The sequence below is a fragment of the Macrobrachium nipponense genome, chromosome 14, assembly GCF_015104395.2.
Source record: "Macrobrachium nipponense isolate FS-2020 chromosome 14, ASM1510439v2, whole genome shotgun sequence".
NCBI classification, from domain to species: Eukaryota; Metazoa; Arthropoda; class Malacostraca; order Decapoda; family Palaemonidae; genus Macrobrachium; species Macrobrachium nipponense.
The window spans coordinates 26188659-26204427 of NC_087207.1; the positions used below are offsets into that span (position 1 = coordinate 26188659).

The 15769-nt window shown below is 36.1% G+C and overlaps 1 protein-coding gene across 2 annotated transcripts in view; it reads right to left on the minus strand.

Annotated features, from left to right (window-relative positions):
- Positions 1-15769, minus strand: part of LOC135226423 (thioester-containing protein 1 allele S1-like) — a 91616-nt gene that overhangs the window by 63999 nt on the left and 11848 nt on the right. The window contains exon 1 of one of the 2 annotated variants that reach the window (XM_064265962.1): positions 12863-13475. The exons of the other annotated variant lie outside the window; for it this stretch is intronic. The gene's annotated coding sequence lies outside the window, so the exon portion shown is untranslated. Of the gene's footprint in view, positions 1-12862; positions 13476-15769 lie in introns of those variants that run through there. 2 annotated transcript variants of the gene reach the window in all.

The window sequence follows — 15769 nt, forward strand, 5'->3', positions numbered from 1 at the left end:
AGATATGAAGAGACGATGCAAGAACCAAGAAAAAGTCGTGAAGAAGAGGACAGAGGATGAAGGGATGAAGCATTACAGAAAAAAATGTAAACAAGAAAAGACCCACATGTAAAAAAAAAAGAAAAAAAAAAAATTGAAGAAAGCAAAGACCCATTATGGAAGTAAAAAAAAAAAGTGAAGAAAGGGCCATAAGACCCAATATGGAAGTAAAAAAAATGAAGAAAGGGCCTACGAATGAGGTCAAAAGGAGAAAGGTACTAAAAAAGTGAAGAAAGAAAACTAGTGGTAGATAAATGAGCGTAATAAAGAGGTGTTCGTAGCACCGAAGCCAAATCTATCAGGAATACGATGACTGGGCCAGACGAGATGCGAATAATGCAGTGGGAAGAGAGACTGTATTTCCGTTGAGGGCTGACTCAGGATATAAGAGAGAGAAAGAGAGAGATCAGGAGAGAGAGAGAGAGAGAGAGAGAGAGAGAGAGAGAGAGAGAGAGAGATGAGGTCACAGGGTTTAGACCGCCCTGAAGTTCTGGATGGAGGCGAGTGAAGCGAGGAATAATGCCCCAAGGGAACTGACCCTTTAGAAGTATACGTGAGAAGCTGCCTGAAGCCCTCAAGGGGACAATGAGATACTGATGAGATGGATTCTTCTGTCATGTTGTCTGAAGTGCAATTCTATCAGAGAGTAAATTGAGAATTATATACGAGTATTTTACCTAAATTAAAAAGAAAAGCTAAGCAATACATCACCTTTATTACTAATTTTCTGATAACTCGTCATTCATAATCTGCGAGGCTATTAAGTAACTGACCTATGTATATTCATGGTGTTATTGTGTCAAGGTCTGGTATTATCAATACTAACACACTCACACACCACACACACACACACACACACACACACACACACACACACATATATATATATATATATATATATATATATATTATTCTGGTTGTATTTTCATACATATTTGGAGACTACAACGGGATTGTAGATAGTAATCTCTGCTACAAAATCGTTGATACTGTATCAACGATTTTGTAGCGGAGATTACTATCTACAATCCCAATGTAGTCTCCAAATAGATAAGATATATCCAGATTAAAGAATATATATTTCATATATTTTAGTACAGCTAATACCAGACCTTGACGCAATAACACCATGAATATAGGTCAATTACTTAACAGTCTCGGAGATTATGAAAGACGAATTATCAGAAAAATAGAGGAAATTCCTTATGAGATCAATTAAGTTAACTCTACATTCTTTATAACAAATTATTATTATTATTATTATTATTATATTATTATTATTATTATTATTATTTTATTATTATTATTATTAGTTATTATTTATTATTGAAAAAACAAATTCACAGTTACTTATGGGTACATATATTAAAAATAAATCTGTACAGAGAGCTTTCGGAATCCGATCGATTTTCCATTTCAGTCGAAAATGGAGAATCGACCATATTTCTGAAAGCTATCTGTATAGATTTATGTGGATTTATTTCTAAATGTCAAGACTCTTACTACTACTACTACTACTACTACTACTACTACTACTACTACTACTACTACTACTACTACTACTACTATTATAATTTTATTATTATTATTATTATTATTAATTATTATTATTATTATTATTATTATTATTATTATCACTAGAATATAAGCTGCAACTAATTACAAAAGACGAATACAAGTCAAAAGGCTCCAACAGAGAAAGGAAAGGTGAGTGTGAAGTTAAAGAGTAAATTACGAAATAGAAATAACAACGAGAAAAGTTAAAACAAATGAAATAACATGACAGTAAAATAAAGAAGAAAAATAACAAAATATGAAATGAGACCCCTATTAGCAGCCCGCTCAATCAGAAAGCTACAGAAATCTGGAAAGTGGAAGAACTCGGGGTCTGATCTCTATCTAGAGATAAGTAGTCATAATCTCTATAAAATAAATTCACTGACTGTATATTTATAGTTATATTTCTTTAGCGCTCATCGTCAGCAGCAAAATGAGAAACAAATTCCAGAGTAACTCAATATATTTTGATGGACAGCTGAAGTAGACTGGATTTCATTCACTCTTATCGCAAATTATCAGTCCACAATGTCTACCCGAACTCCTGAGATCGCTTCCTTGTGCTCATCGAAATCTCCCACCATCATTCTTAAACCCAAGAGAGTTGAATGTGGTTATTACGAAACTGTTCTTTACCCCTCATCATCAGCAGCAAAATGAAAAACAATTACACAGTAATTTAATATATTTTGATAGAAAGCTTAGACTGGATTTCACTCTTATTACAAATTATTAGTCCACAATGTCTACCCGAACTCCTGAGATCGCTTCCTTGCGCTCATCGAAATCTCCCACCGTCATTCTTATACGAAGAGAGTTGAATGTGGTTATTACGAAGCTGTAGTAACCATCATTCTACATAATTAAGGGTAGCAGTACACGAACAGAGACCAATTACCTAAGACTTTGAGAGCCAAAGCCTTTCTGTAAGTCCGTGGAAGTGTTGACGAGAGCATCTTAATTCCACGGCCACTGACAAAAGTCAGGGAGAAAATGTGAAAAAATTAATTCTTCAATATCGTCACAATTACTTGACTAGTGAAAGCTAAGAATACTACATACGTTGCAATTGAAAAGTACTCTACCAGGTTCCAGGCATCAATATTCATATGTACTGAAATCTTATGTTTATTAGTTCTACAAAATAAAATAAAAAACTCACAATTTATAACGGACCTTGGAAATTGGGACAATAAAAGTAGTTATTTTCGTTAAATTAAAAAAATTAATATCTGTGACCAGTATATACATAAGGGGCCCCAAGGGATTCTAGCCCGTTATGTCTTCAATAAGGCAGTTGGACGTTTTATTTGCAATAAATGAAAAATTGCAATCTTAACTAGATGTTATTTTTCAACACAGGAAGAATATTTGAGATACAGGATGTCAATCTTTTCATATACTAACCTACCAAACCTCTACCTGTCCTTACTGAGACCAAAGGTTCAGAAAAAAGAATGATCAGATCCTACCTCCGTCAAAAGTTAATTAAAACATAATAAACTTTACAAGACAAAAGCGAGCAGAGTAACCAACGGTAATAACTATATCTACTTAAAGAATAAACAAAAAAGTAGATGGAACTGACATTGCAATAGCAAGAGCCGAGATAACCGCCCCCCCCCACCCCCACAGCCAAAAAATACCAATTCTTCTGATATTCTAGTAACCAATCGCCTTCCATCCTTTGCCCCTACCCACATACTATTCGACAAGAAGCAAAATGGAATTAAGTTTCTATCTTATTTTCTGAAGGTCGGGGTGACAAAGTTAAGCTCAGGTTATGAAGTGTCATTTTGACCTGCATTACGCATACCATCTAAAAATTCCTCTATAACAGCTGAATCTTATGCTTAAGTGGCATTTTTGCAAATGAATACGGAAGCTTCCGTTTATACTTGAGAGTAAACAACTACAGATATCGGCAACATTGTGGGTGTTCATGTTGATTAAAACTAGTCTCGAAAATGTCACCAGCTCGAATTAATAATCTGCTTAAAAAAAAAATAAATAAAATAAAATAAAGTAAAAACTTGAGTGAGTTGCTTGGCTGGCCTAAGTATTTAATCACGGCATTTATTAAAGTTTTACACTGTCGGCCTTGTTCGTCCGTGTTTGGAATATGACTCTCGTAACTAAGGTAATTCACCTTATGTACACTTCCTCGGTAAGACAATTCTCTCTCTCTACCCCCTTTCTCTTCACCACAAAGTAGCTTTTCTCACTTTTCTGCTGGTATTATTCCAGTCACTGCTCCGTTGGGGTAAGGGATAAGAGTCCCTCCTCCTCACGGGAAATCATGTACCACTGATCAGGCAAAATCATCCCACCTTTACCTTGTGGAAATATGACTGAAGCGTTCGGGGACTAAATTTTTCCTGTCTCTATAAAGCCTCGGAATTCTCTCAGTGCTCTTGTTTTTCCCATACAATTTATTTTATCCTTCTGGTCTTTATTCATACTTTGATGCGTTATCTCACATACAATCGAGGACGATGGTAATTGATATTAATTCTTTAAAAATTTTAAACATAGCATATCTGAGATCGCTATATACTGGCCTGCTGACATCACTGTTAACACCAGGACTTCTATCTTCAACGGAGATAAAGCCTTTATATTTAGAAACAATACTTCTACTTGATAAACAATCTTTCAATAAGTAACACCTTTATAATAATTGTAATGGAAAAAGAAACCCACAACATTATTGAGTATAACTTATTTACTTGTAGGTATTTATATAGTATTTTTGTTAATACTCGAGTACTTTCAGGCCCTATCTGTGGCCCTTTCGCAAGAGATGTGTAAGTGGTCTTGAAAAAGGGCCACAAATAGGGCCTGAAAGTACTCTAGTGTTAGCAGAAATACTATGTAAATGCTTACAAGTAAATAAGTTATGCTCAATATCTTGTGGGTTTCTTTTTCCATCTTTAGAAGAAAACTGAGAGAAGTTTTTGTTTTGTTCAATAATTATAATATTGAGAATATGCTGGTCTCCTACTCCGGGTTAGGTTCGAAATTATCAACCGAGCTGGTTGGGTTTTAAAAGCACTACGTTTCCATCTCTGAATATTAACCAGTCTAAATTCCATTGTCGAGTCTAAACGAGCAACGCTTCGCCAGACACGTGCGAGTGAGGGCGTGCCCACACTGCAGTATAAAACATGTCATAAACGCACATCGAAAACTTATCGTACAAACATCACAACCAGGTTGAATACAAGTCAACGACTTTTTTTGGCAGTCCGAATAGGATATGATTATCCAGCAATGACCCAAATTCGTACTCAACTTATTTTCAATCTGTTCTCCACTTGATTTCAACATGTTTCTGATATATATGCGATAAGTTACCGACAAGTGCTTATGCCATGTATGTAGTCTGGCACACCTTTACATGGCTTTTGTATTTATGCAGTTTAAAAGTGCGGGTAGATTGAAAGTGATCGTAAACACGCAATAAAAAAAAAAAAAAAGACAGGCAACCTACCGCTCTCGAAAACAGAAAGGTTATACGAATCACAGAACACCGAAGAAGGCTGAAATTTCCGAAGGGAACCAAACATGTCCGTCATTTCCCTCTCGTCCAGAACTTCGAATAAATGTGTGTCAATGTTTGATCACGTATTCCAGGTTAGGCAATCAATGGCAGTCGTGGTAAGCATGCCAGAGAATCCTAACTTTGCTTGGCTGAAGTTCGTCGAACTTTACCAATTATCTCCAAGGAAAAGGCAATGCAGAAACATAGAAAAGGTGTATTTCGTTCACCCATTCAAATCAAGCCGTGAATGACCTCAACTATATGCACTCTGATTCCTAAATCACAAAGTTTATTTATATACCCATTGAGACTACAAAAGTCAATGTCAGCGCTACACTTAATTTGAGCGAGCGTCTGGACTCATACCCATTGCCAAGGTTGTCTTGGAGGAAACTATTTAGACCTTAAAGGGCCTCGCAACTGCCCAGTCGTTTCCTGCAGGCTCACTAGGTGGCAGGAAGGAAGTAGTCCAGATTCAAGGTGTTTGTTTGCATCAATCTGCAAAGATCAACACTGAACCATATTGGTGGAGGAGAGTAAATCTACTGTCTTCTGTTTTGTGTCTGATGCAAGTGTACATACTTATTATTTGCATACTTAACGGATACATTAGTAGATTTATGACAAGAGAAACTGGGGAACAAGGAACAAACTCAGTCATACAACTGAAGGCAAAATAATCATTAAAACAAGAACGTGGGAACACACACACACACACACATATTTATATATTATATATATATATATATATATATATCTATATATACATATATATATATATATACATATATATATATATATATATATATATATACTTCATAAATATAAATATATATACGTATATATATATATATATATATATATATATATATATATATATATATATATATATATATGTGTGTGTGTGTACCATGAAACAGTAGAAGAAACCAATCTCGAAATTAATGTCTCCGGGGGAAAAAAGAAGGTGACTCCAATAAAAAAATAAAAGAAAAACGTTCGCTGATTCGTCCTCCTCGAAGACAGACGTAACCTAGATCAAGTGCCATTATTAGGAGATGAACTACTCGCTGACCTTACAAAAGAGCAGCCAAGTAGAGCGACCTTATCCGCCCTTGACCTCTTATACCCTTAACCTTACACCTCCCACACGCGTGCGTTCGTTGGAAAAACGAAAACCGAAGGTGGAAAATAAAAGGAGATTCATTTATGTGGTCATGTTAATCTGCATTTCAGTCGTTTACTCTCTCTCTCTCTCTCTGTGCTTGAAACGACAGACATCAGCAGCCAGCTTTGCCAATCTTGAGCTTTCGCGCAGAGATCATCTGCAAAGGAAGACACCGCTTAAGAAACGATTGCTGACTTGGCCCTCCTCCTTCTTATCATTTATGAAGTCTGCCTGGAGGTAACGTTTATGGCACTTTGGACTGGCCTTAAGTATTTCAGATGTTCGTAAATGATTCTCTCTCTCTCTCTCTTATCTTAGGTGAATGTTTTAAGCTATCAAGTCAACATCCACCTTTTTGAAGCTTAATTCTTCTTCGTCTTGCAACTCAAGCGAGGCAGACCCAAGCAACTTGTTGGCCCTCTAGTTTGTGCCTTGGCAGATTCTTGTAAATTCAGTTGCTGTCCTTCGTTTACCTTACGGTTCCCCCATCATAAAACAAAGGACACACAAAATGTTTAGGACTTGAGAATAGATTTATATACTCATGCAGAGTGGGCTGCGTACGTTTCGACGCACTCTCTCATCAAATTCAGTTCACACACACACACACACACACACACACCACACACACATACACACACACAACACACACACACACATATATATTATATAATATATATATATATATATATATATAGATATATTATAATTTGATTCTAAGTCACGAAGAAATAAAAAAACGTGATAATTATACGAACAGCCGCGAAGGAAAATTGAAACAGTTCCTGTGAACACGTATTGGTGATAAGACGAAAATACTTAGGAACTCCAGTGTTTCGATTGTCTTTCTTGGATGTAATTTTGTTGCATTATTTACTATATATATATATATATATTATAAGATCATATATATATATATATATATATATATATATACATATATATTATATATAATGAGAGGGATACTATTGGGCAACGTTATTTCTATCAACAAACAAAGACAGTTCTCATCACCGGACGGAAATATAACAGAATCCACGAGAGACACGAAATGACAAAAGAAAAGAGGTCTCTACATTAACTATTATTATCGACAAGAATGGTCCCCCATCTTACCATTCCATTGTTGTCACACAAATCTTTTATGTATTTTCACTGGCAAATTATGCCTCCATAGATGACCTGTTTCTTTTTTTTTTTTATCTTTTTCAGGCTTTCCCTCATTACACTCGCAAATTGACCCAGCCCACGGGAAAATATGGTCGTATGCAATCTACCAAAATAAAGCCGTATATAATTTGCCATAACAGTCGAAATTTGCCAAAATAGAGTCGTATATAATTTGCCATAACAGTCGACCCTCGACTTGACAGTAATGCTACCATTACTTTTCGGGGGTTCCCCATACACATCCTGGTGTGTTGTCGACACTTCATCATTGATATACAGGGAGAAATACGTAATGGCCAGAGACAGGCATAAATTTATCGGGCTCCCATTTCATTGACTCTCTTTATGGTCACCCGGGGAGTCGGTTCTGCGGCTGATAGGACGAAATGCACATATCTATCTACACTTTGCCCGGCAGGGGGTTTCGGTTTTCACAAGGGGACCCGTTATGTTTTAGGGAACGATAACAATAGGAATCGACCTATTTCTCTCTCTCTCTCTCTCTCTCCACATATACATATAAGTGTATATATATATATATATAATATATATATATATATATATATATATATATATATGCATTATATAACGTATATATATATATATATATATATATATATATATATATATATACTATATATATATATATATACTTATATATATATATATACATGTATTATAGTATACATATATGATATATATATATATATATATATATATATATATATATATATATATATAAAGTATGTAAATATAAGTACACCCAGGACATGATATAAATATATATAAAACACACAAATATATATTGTATGTATATATATATATACACACACACACCACACACCACTACACACATACATATATATATAGATATATATATATATATATATATATATATATATATATATATATATATATATATATACATTTGTGTGTATTCTAATTAAAAAAAAATTTCATTATAAGAAAAAATGAGATGAAAATGCTTACATGTCTGAACTCAAACTTTCCTTAACTGAATTATTCATGAACTCTAAAGCGTAGCAACGAGTACGGTCAGGAAACTTCCTTTAATTAATAACTATGTAGATCAAAATCAATGACCGAATACAAGCAAAATCTAGGTTTCATTAACGTCATTAGAATATGTTGCATTAGGATTCGATGATAACAACATAACAGTGATCACAGTAAGAATGGAAATATAACGAAAAAGGGATCTTTGGGAAAGAAAATCCACAGTAGTATGCCTGATTGATTTTGTTATTGTAAATAACAAAATCAAACAGGCATACTACTGTCGATTTATTCTCCCATTTTATGAGTTTTCTTTGAACGGGATCTTTCCTAGCAAGGTCTATGGACCTTGTTTCCTAGATAGTGACCTCCATGGGTTTTAACCCGCTACGTATCCACCTTTGCGGCGTTTAATTTAGTATAAGCCAGTTGGGGATGACCTTAAAACATAAAGAAAAGACTGTAAAGGATCATAAAGATAATGACTCCCAAGAAATATTAGTCCAGGATAGATAACGACCCTCGAAAACCCTTGTGGGGGTCACTATCTGGGAAAGTTCCAGGACATCTTCTAATACATTGAAGGTTTCCACGGGAAAACCAGTCCCACTGGTAGCAATGGTAGTAGCAATAGGAGTAGGAAGTAGTACGTATCATCTTGACAAGTATATACTAAATATGTCATCGTACATTATGCACTTCTAACTTCGTCCCGCGTGTGAAAGCACTCTAACAGCGCGAGTGCAAAGGAGCAGAAAGACATTTGTCCTTAGACGCTGTTATGAGTCAGTGAGGAGGGAATATAAACAGTACCAATTGTGGCCTCTCATCTTCTAAAATGCAGTGTCATGCCGAGAAAAAATTAATTTTTTTTTTATTCTGGGACTTTAATATAATGGAAATTATTTTACTAGAGATCGGGCATATTATTTAACACTAATTCCTCATTAACGAGAACAAGTCGCTTTCAGCTGAGGAAAGATGTCTTGATCAAGTTCGCTACATTTTTATCGTGCGTTTCCTCATAGAAATTATGATCTATCTCACCACTTTGACGCTTATACATAATAATTATTTTTTATTTGCATTGATATCGCTATGATATAACAGAGACTCGATGTAATATTGGATATTGTGAAAATTACGGAACATAAAAACAACTTCTTTCAACAATTAAATTACCTTTAATATTAGGTGCGACGTCCGCTAATGCAATCAGGATCAATCTAGGTATATCTCAGTACAACTAGACCACTGAGCGATTACCAGCTATCCTAGGGCTGAGCCCGAAGAATTAGATATTTTTACGCGGCCAGGAACCAACTGGTTACCTAGCGACGGGGCCTACAACTTATTGTGAGATCCGAACCGAATTATATCGAGAAATTAATTTATAATTACTAGAAACTCCTCTGATTCCACGTTGACCGAACCTGCCAATTAACTGAAAGTATAGCACATGGAAAACTAGATGTTTTCCAACAATCACATTCGAGTAAACTTGATTTTGAGTATTAACTTTAATATTAAGTACAACGTCCGCAAATGTAATCAAGATGGGTTAATTCTATATAAGTCAAATGTCACAAGTCGAGGTCATATTCTCTGTGTCATGCCATAGCGATATCAATGGCTATTCATTAGAAAATTATCATGTATAAGCGTCAAACTGTTGAGATAGATCATAATTTCTATGAGGAAACGTACGATAATAATGTAGCGAACTAGCTGAATGGTCATAGATAAAGAATATTAAGCTTTTTTGTCTTTTTTTTTATTGACGTAACGCCCTTAGGTTGTCTGAGAATTTAACAAACTTTATTAAAACACAAATCCACACGCGCGTGCGCACAACACGACAGGAGAAGTGCACAGACGTGTGAGTATATCAAGGAACCTCGAATATGACTCCTGCCTAAAAGGTCAAAGGACGATTGCAATAATTATCGCTTGCTACAGTTGCGATAGAAAGGGGGAGATATGCAAGCTGCCGAGACGAACTCCATAAAAAAAAAAAAAAAACAGAGCAGAGAGAGAGAGAGAGAGAGGAGAGAGAGAGAGAGAGAGAGAGAGAGAGAGAGTCTCATTTGTTAACGAGACTGAGTCGGACTCGTAAGCCACTTTCAACCTCAGTGAACCTTAATAAAAAAAGAAAACAAGAAAATAAAAGAGAGAGAGAGAGAGAGAGAGAGAGAGAGAGAGAGAGAGAGAGAGAGAGAGAGAGAGAGAGAGCAACTGCTACTAGTCTCATTTGTTCACGAGACTGTGATACAGACTCGTAAGCCACTTTCATCCTCGGTGAACTTTATTACAAAAAAAAAGAGGAGAGAGAGAGAGAGAGAGAGTCACCCCAAGAAGCAAAGCCGTGAACTCGCACCGGTTTTTCTCCTGAAAGAAGACGGAATCCGGTATCTTAGGAAATCGAACTTGTTCCGAGTTCATGCAACTCTTATCGATGCTTGCAGTCGCCTGCAATTTTCGAAGTGATGGTAACTGCATTTTCTGGTAAAACCAGTCGTATCCAGTGACTCAAGATTGTTAGGCTATAAGGTCAGGGAGAATTTTCAAGGTGAGATGACAAGGACTTTTTTTTTTTTTTTTACAATGAGCGACATTACAAAAGTTTTGCCGATTCTAAACAGATGTTTGATTCTCAGTAAAAATATGATAGTCGCAATACAAAATAACAAACGTATAATCACAACTTAATAAGATACTTTGAACTTTACGTACAATGTATAACCCGAAATACTTCACTTATGTTAAGAATCAAAATTGCATTACCTGAGCATTCAATTATTTGTTAAGTTTGATGACAATACTTTACGCATCACGCTGCTTGCAGGAGTACACTATGCAGACTGCTGCTGCTGCAAGCATTGTGTCATATTCTAGTATCAGGTTTAATCTTACTGAGTTTGCTAAGAGTTCTACAGGGTGTCCACAAAGTCCCAGTACCATTACAAGTATTTATTGCTCAGAATGGACACCCTGTATTTCGGCTGCAACTAAAATATCATCTCGTGTGCCTAGATTGTGCATGTTACTGTCTGTATTTTGTATACTCCGTGTATATGGCCTTGAGTTGAAAATAAAATTTATTATTATCATGATTATTATTAATGGCTTGATAATTTACAGTAATGGAACCTTCTGGTCTCTAAATAATTAAGCGATAGGCAAATTAATTCCTGCCTTCCACTGCTGACGTCTCCTGAATTTCAGGTGTATCAGTTTTATATTTCTATTTCCTCATATTTACTTCTTCATCACCTTTGCCTCTTTTCATTTGTCTCTCCCTGCTTATTCAAAGAAAGAAGGAAAGAAAGAGTTAAATAATGAATTTTTTCACCAATAACCGAGAGTGAAACGTTTAATGAATTTGTTTGAACAATAACCGATAGACTGAAACGTTTCATGAATCTTATTGAACAATAACTGATAGATTTAAATGCTCAATGAAATTTTTCAACAATAACCGATAGGCTGAACTTTTAATGAATATGTTTGAACAATAACCGACAGACTGAAATGTTCAACAAAATTTTTTGTACAACAACCGATAGACTGAAACTTTTAATGAATTTTCTCGAACAAAACCGACAGACTGAAACGTTTATTGATTTTTTTTTAAATAACCGATAGAATGAAACGTTTATTGAATTTTTTTGAACAGTAACCGATAGACTGAAACGCTTCATGAATCTTATTGAACAATAACCGATAGACTGATCATCAAATGAAATTTTTTTTTAACAATAACCGATAGACTCAAAAAGGTTGATTGGTGAAGCCACGTGGAAACGGCGCGAAAAAATTCAACACAAAACGAACTCTTTGTCTGCCTTCAGAGCAAAGGTTTGCAAAGGACATTGTACAACTGAATCACGTCCCACACAGCATGTGAATTGAAACTATAATGAAATGAATCCGGTTAAAACAGGACTTACCCTATGTCGGGTATGTATGCAAATCACGCGTCAACCACAGCAGCATGCTAGCCTTGGTACGTAGGATCTATAAATACGAAAGTGGAAAGAGGAACGTTCAGCTATACATTTTCTGGAAATTAAGATCGGCAGCCTCTGTTTGTAATAATACCAAAACTACATAACCATGATTGGACACACTGAATTGAAGAGGATTGGAAATTCCCAAAAGACTAGATTCGTCCTCAAAGAAAACTCCACCATATAATTTGATCCTGTCTTTCAAACACCGAACGAAAGACATTACTTTCAGCGAATTGTATAAGCCTTCTGGTCGAGAAAAAAAAAATATGAACTGTTTTCTGTCTCATTCTCCTAAAAGAAAAGGACGCGAATGTCCTGATTTATTTACCTATAATAAATGCTACTTGTTCTTACTGTTCAATCCCTGGCTGGAGTCTGAAGTTCACGCAGAATTCTCAGCAATTCTTAACTTTAAAATTTAATCACATTTTAATCCCAATGAAAAATCCCTCAAAATTCTCCGTTCGTTTCAATCACTTTTTTTATAATCACGAAAAACTCTATTAGCCTTCAATTTGTTTCTACCAGTTTTTAATTTCGGTGAAGACTGCTTAGATTTTTCAGGCTGTTTCAACCAACTTGCACACTTATCGCTATTATCTATTAATCTTTATTATCCACTAAAGAATTATTTACAATTTGCAAATCTTGACCTGACTTAACCACTTTTTTTTCTTCATTATCCATAATATTTTCTTTTAACCAATCTTCATTCCCAAGAACAAAACGAAAGAATTCTTTGCAATTGACAATTCTTAACTTGACTCAACCACTCTTTTGTTTTCGCTTTTATTATCCATAACACATTCTTTTAACCACTCTTCATTCCCAAGAGCAAACCGTAACAATTTTCTGTTTGTTCCAACGTCTCGATTTCTAAGAAGCAACGATTCTCTACAAGTCGCAATTGGCTCCCAAACCACCAATTTCGAACGAGCACTACCAATGCAGCACTGCCACGATACACTTCCCCCAAACTAATGTCACTTCCGAAACGAATATTCACAGTGAACCGAGATAAATATAGTGCCAATACCCACGACAGTGACCTTGGTCCTCCTTAATTGCGATGCTTCGCGTCTGGGCTGGGAGAGTGTGCCTTAATATTCTGTCATGCTACCACGTAGTATCCAGAGTTCTCCTGGGTTCTGCAGTTTTGTTGTCGGGAAGGATTGCATCGCTGGTGATAGATTTTTATATATTTTTAGTAGTACAGTTATTTATTAGTAAAATACAAACACACACGTAATATATATATATATATATATATATATATATATATATATATATATATATATATATATAGTTATTGTATGAGTGCGCGTTTGTACAGTATGCAGCAAAACTCGTGTGACTTTTTTATTTTTGTACTGGACAAGCGTTGTTCTCAAGTTGCCACTTAGTATTAAATCTCGTATTTTATAAGCGTGTATATATGAGGAAAAGTTGGTCACTTGTTATATAGAATCTTATAATTGAAATATATTATATATATATATATATATTATATAATATATATCGAATTATATATATATTCTTCTCAGTACAAAAGACATTATTCGAAGAGACATCGTCGCAGGATTGCTACTTGAAAAGGACAAACCAATCGACTTGGACCCAACCCCACCATCCTTCCAGGACGCAGTGCAGGAAGTGAGGTGCCGTTGCAAAGCCAAAGCCTCGACCAAGCAAACTGAACTGACCTGAACTGATAACCTTAGCATTAAGAATTTGAGAGAGGTCGCGGGTACACTTTAGCAGCTTCTGGCCAGATGTGAGAAGGCTGAAGTCAGCCCCCACCTGGTAAAGGGTGGACATAGGAGGGTGAAGACCTACTGAGGGGTTCAATCATCTAAAGACAGTCGTAGACGAAAAACAAGATCGCCTGGAAGGCAGGTTCTTGGCAAGGGCCTTTTTTATCTTTCGCAGCTTCAGTCTACCATCAGTTTACCTAACCTGGAGTAAGATTCAAAATGTGAATAAGATTCAAGGTGGCCTCTATAATGCGGCGTCTACTGTTAGTTTACCTAGACTTGGAGTCACTTGAAATCTGAAGAAGATTCACATTTGGCTCAAGTACAGCTTAGGGCAAGGTACTTACTCTTGAGAAACACTACAAAACGAAAGCTAAATTTGAAGAAAGCACAGACAACGCATCCAACCTAAAATCCATTAATAACGAACTGAAACAATACACATGACTGCAACGAGAGGAACAAAACTGAACTCAAAACTAAACAAGTGAGGTAAAGTACGCTTGCAATAAGTTGAAGACCATAAATTTATTCACGAGCTGGGGGTGAAAACACGATGAAGATGCATTACCTGCATAGTTACAAAGGAATGAAACGTGCCCAGTCATCATCCCTCAGGAGCTACAACGGTCATCTCTATACACAGGGTACAATTTGGGGCGTATTGAATCCTACTCAGGTCGGGAGGTGGAGGAAGCAATGCAACAAATGACTATCCGGAGAGAAGGTCCTTTACATGAATACTTAATTAAATATAGACCAAATAGGTATGGGACCTTCGACTGAACACCAGCCAAGAGGTTGAAAGGCAGTTCCCGAAAAGCGATTATCTGAAAGACTGCCAATCATAACAAAGGTGCAGATCATTTCAGAGGCAGGCTGCGGAAACTTGCCACCCTCAAAACGGCGCCAAAATTGACGCGCCGAAGGCGACAAATTCTAAGCGAATATAATAGAATTAGGAGAACGATTATCGCCCAGTAAGAGAGAAGAGAAGAAACCGGTTCTGGTTTTTTAAGCCTTTCATGTTTTTTTAATACTTAGCGACCTGCAAAAGTATCAGACTGGCGTGATTCGTAATGGAAGCCAACTTGAACTCTTCCCAAAGTCTGACTAAGATCAGACTAGTGACATAGAACTTTTGAGAGAGAGAGAGAGAGAGAGAGAGAGAGAGAGAGAGAGAGAGAGAGATGGGGGCCAATTCTCGCCTGTTTGGAATAAAATAGAGAAGCGTTTCTCGTTGATGATACAGTAATCCCAAAACAGAACTTAGTGCCCTGTGCAACAGTGCACGAGTGCGTGAACACAAAACGTTTCCCGTAAGAAGCAAATGGCCCACAGAAATGACAACACAATGGTCACTGCCTCTTTCATACTTTGACTGCTGATCAGGTCGGTCAATTAAAAACGGCCTGCTACCATGGTAGTAGGAAGCGGTTCCTCTTAGGCATTGCTGCCCTAGTAAGTAGCAATACATTTAAAAACACCTAATCCCAAGAGAGAAACG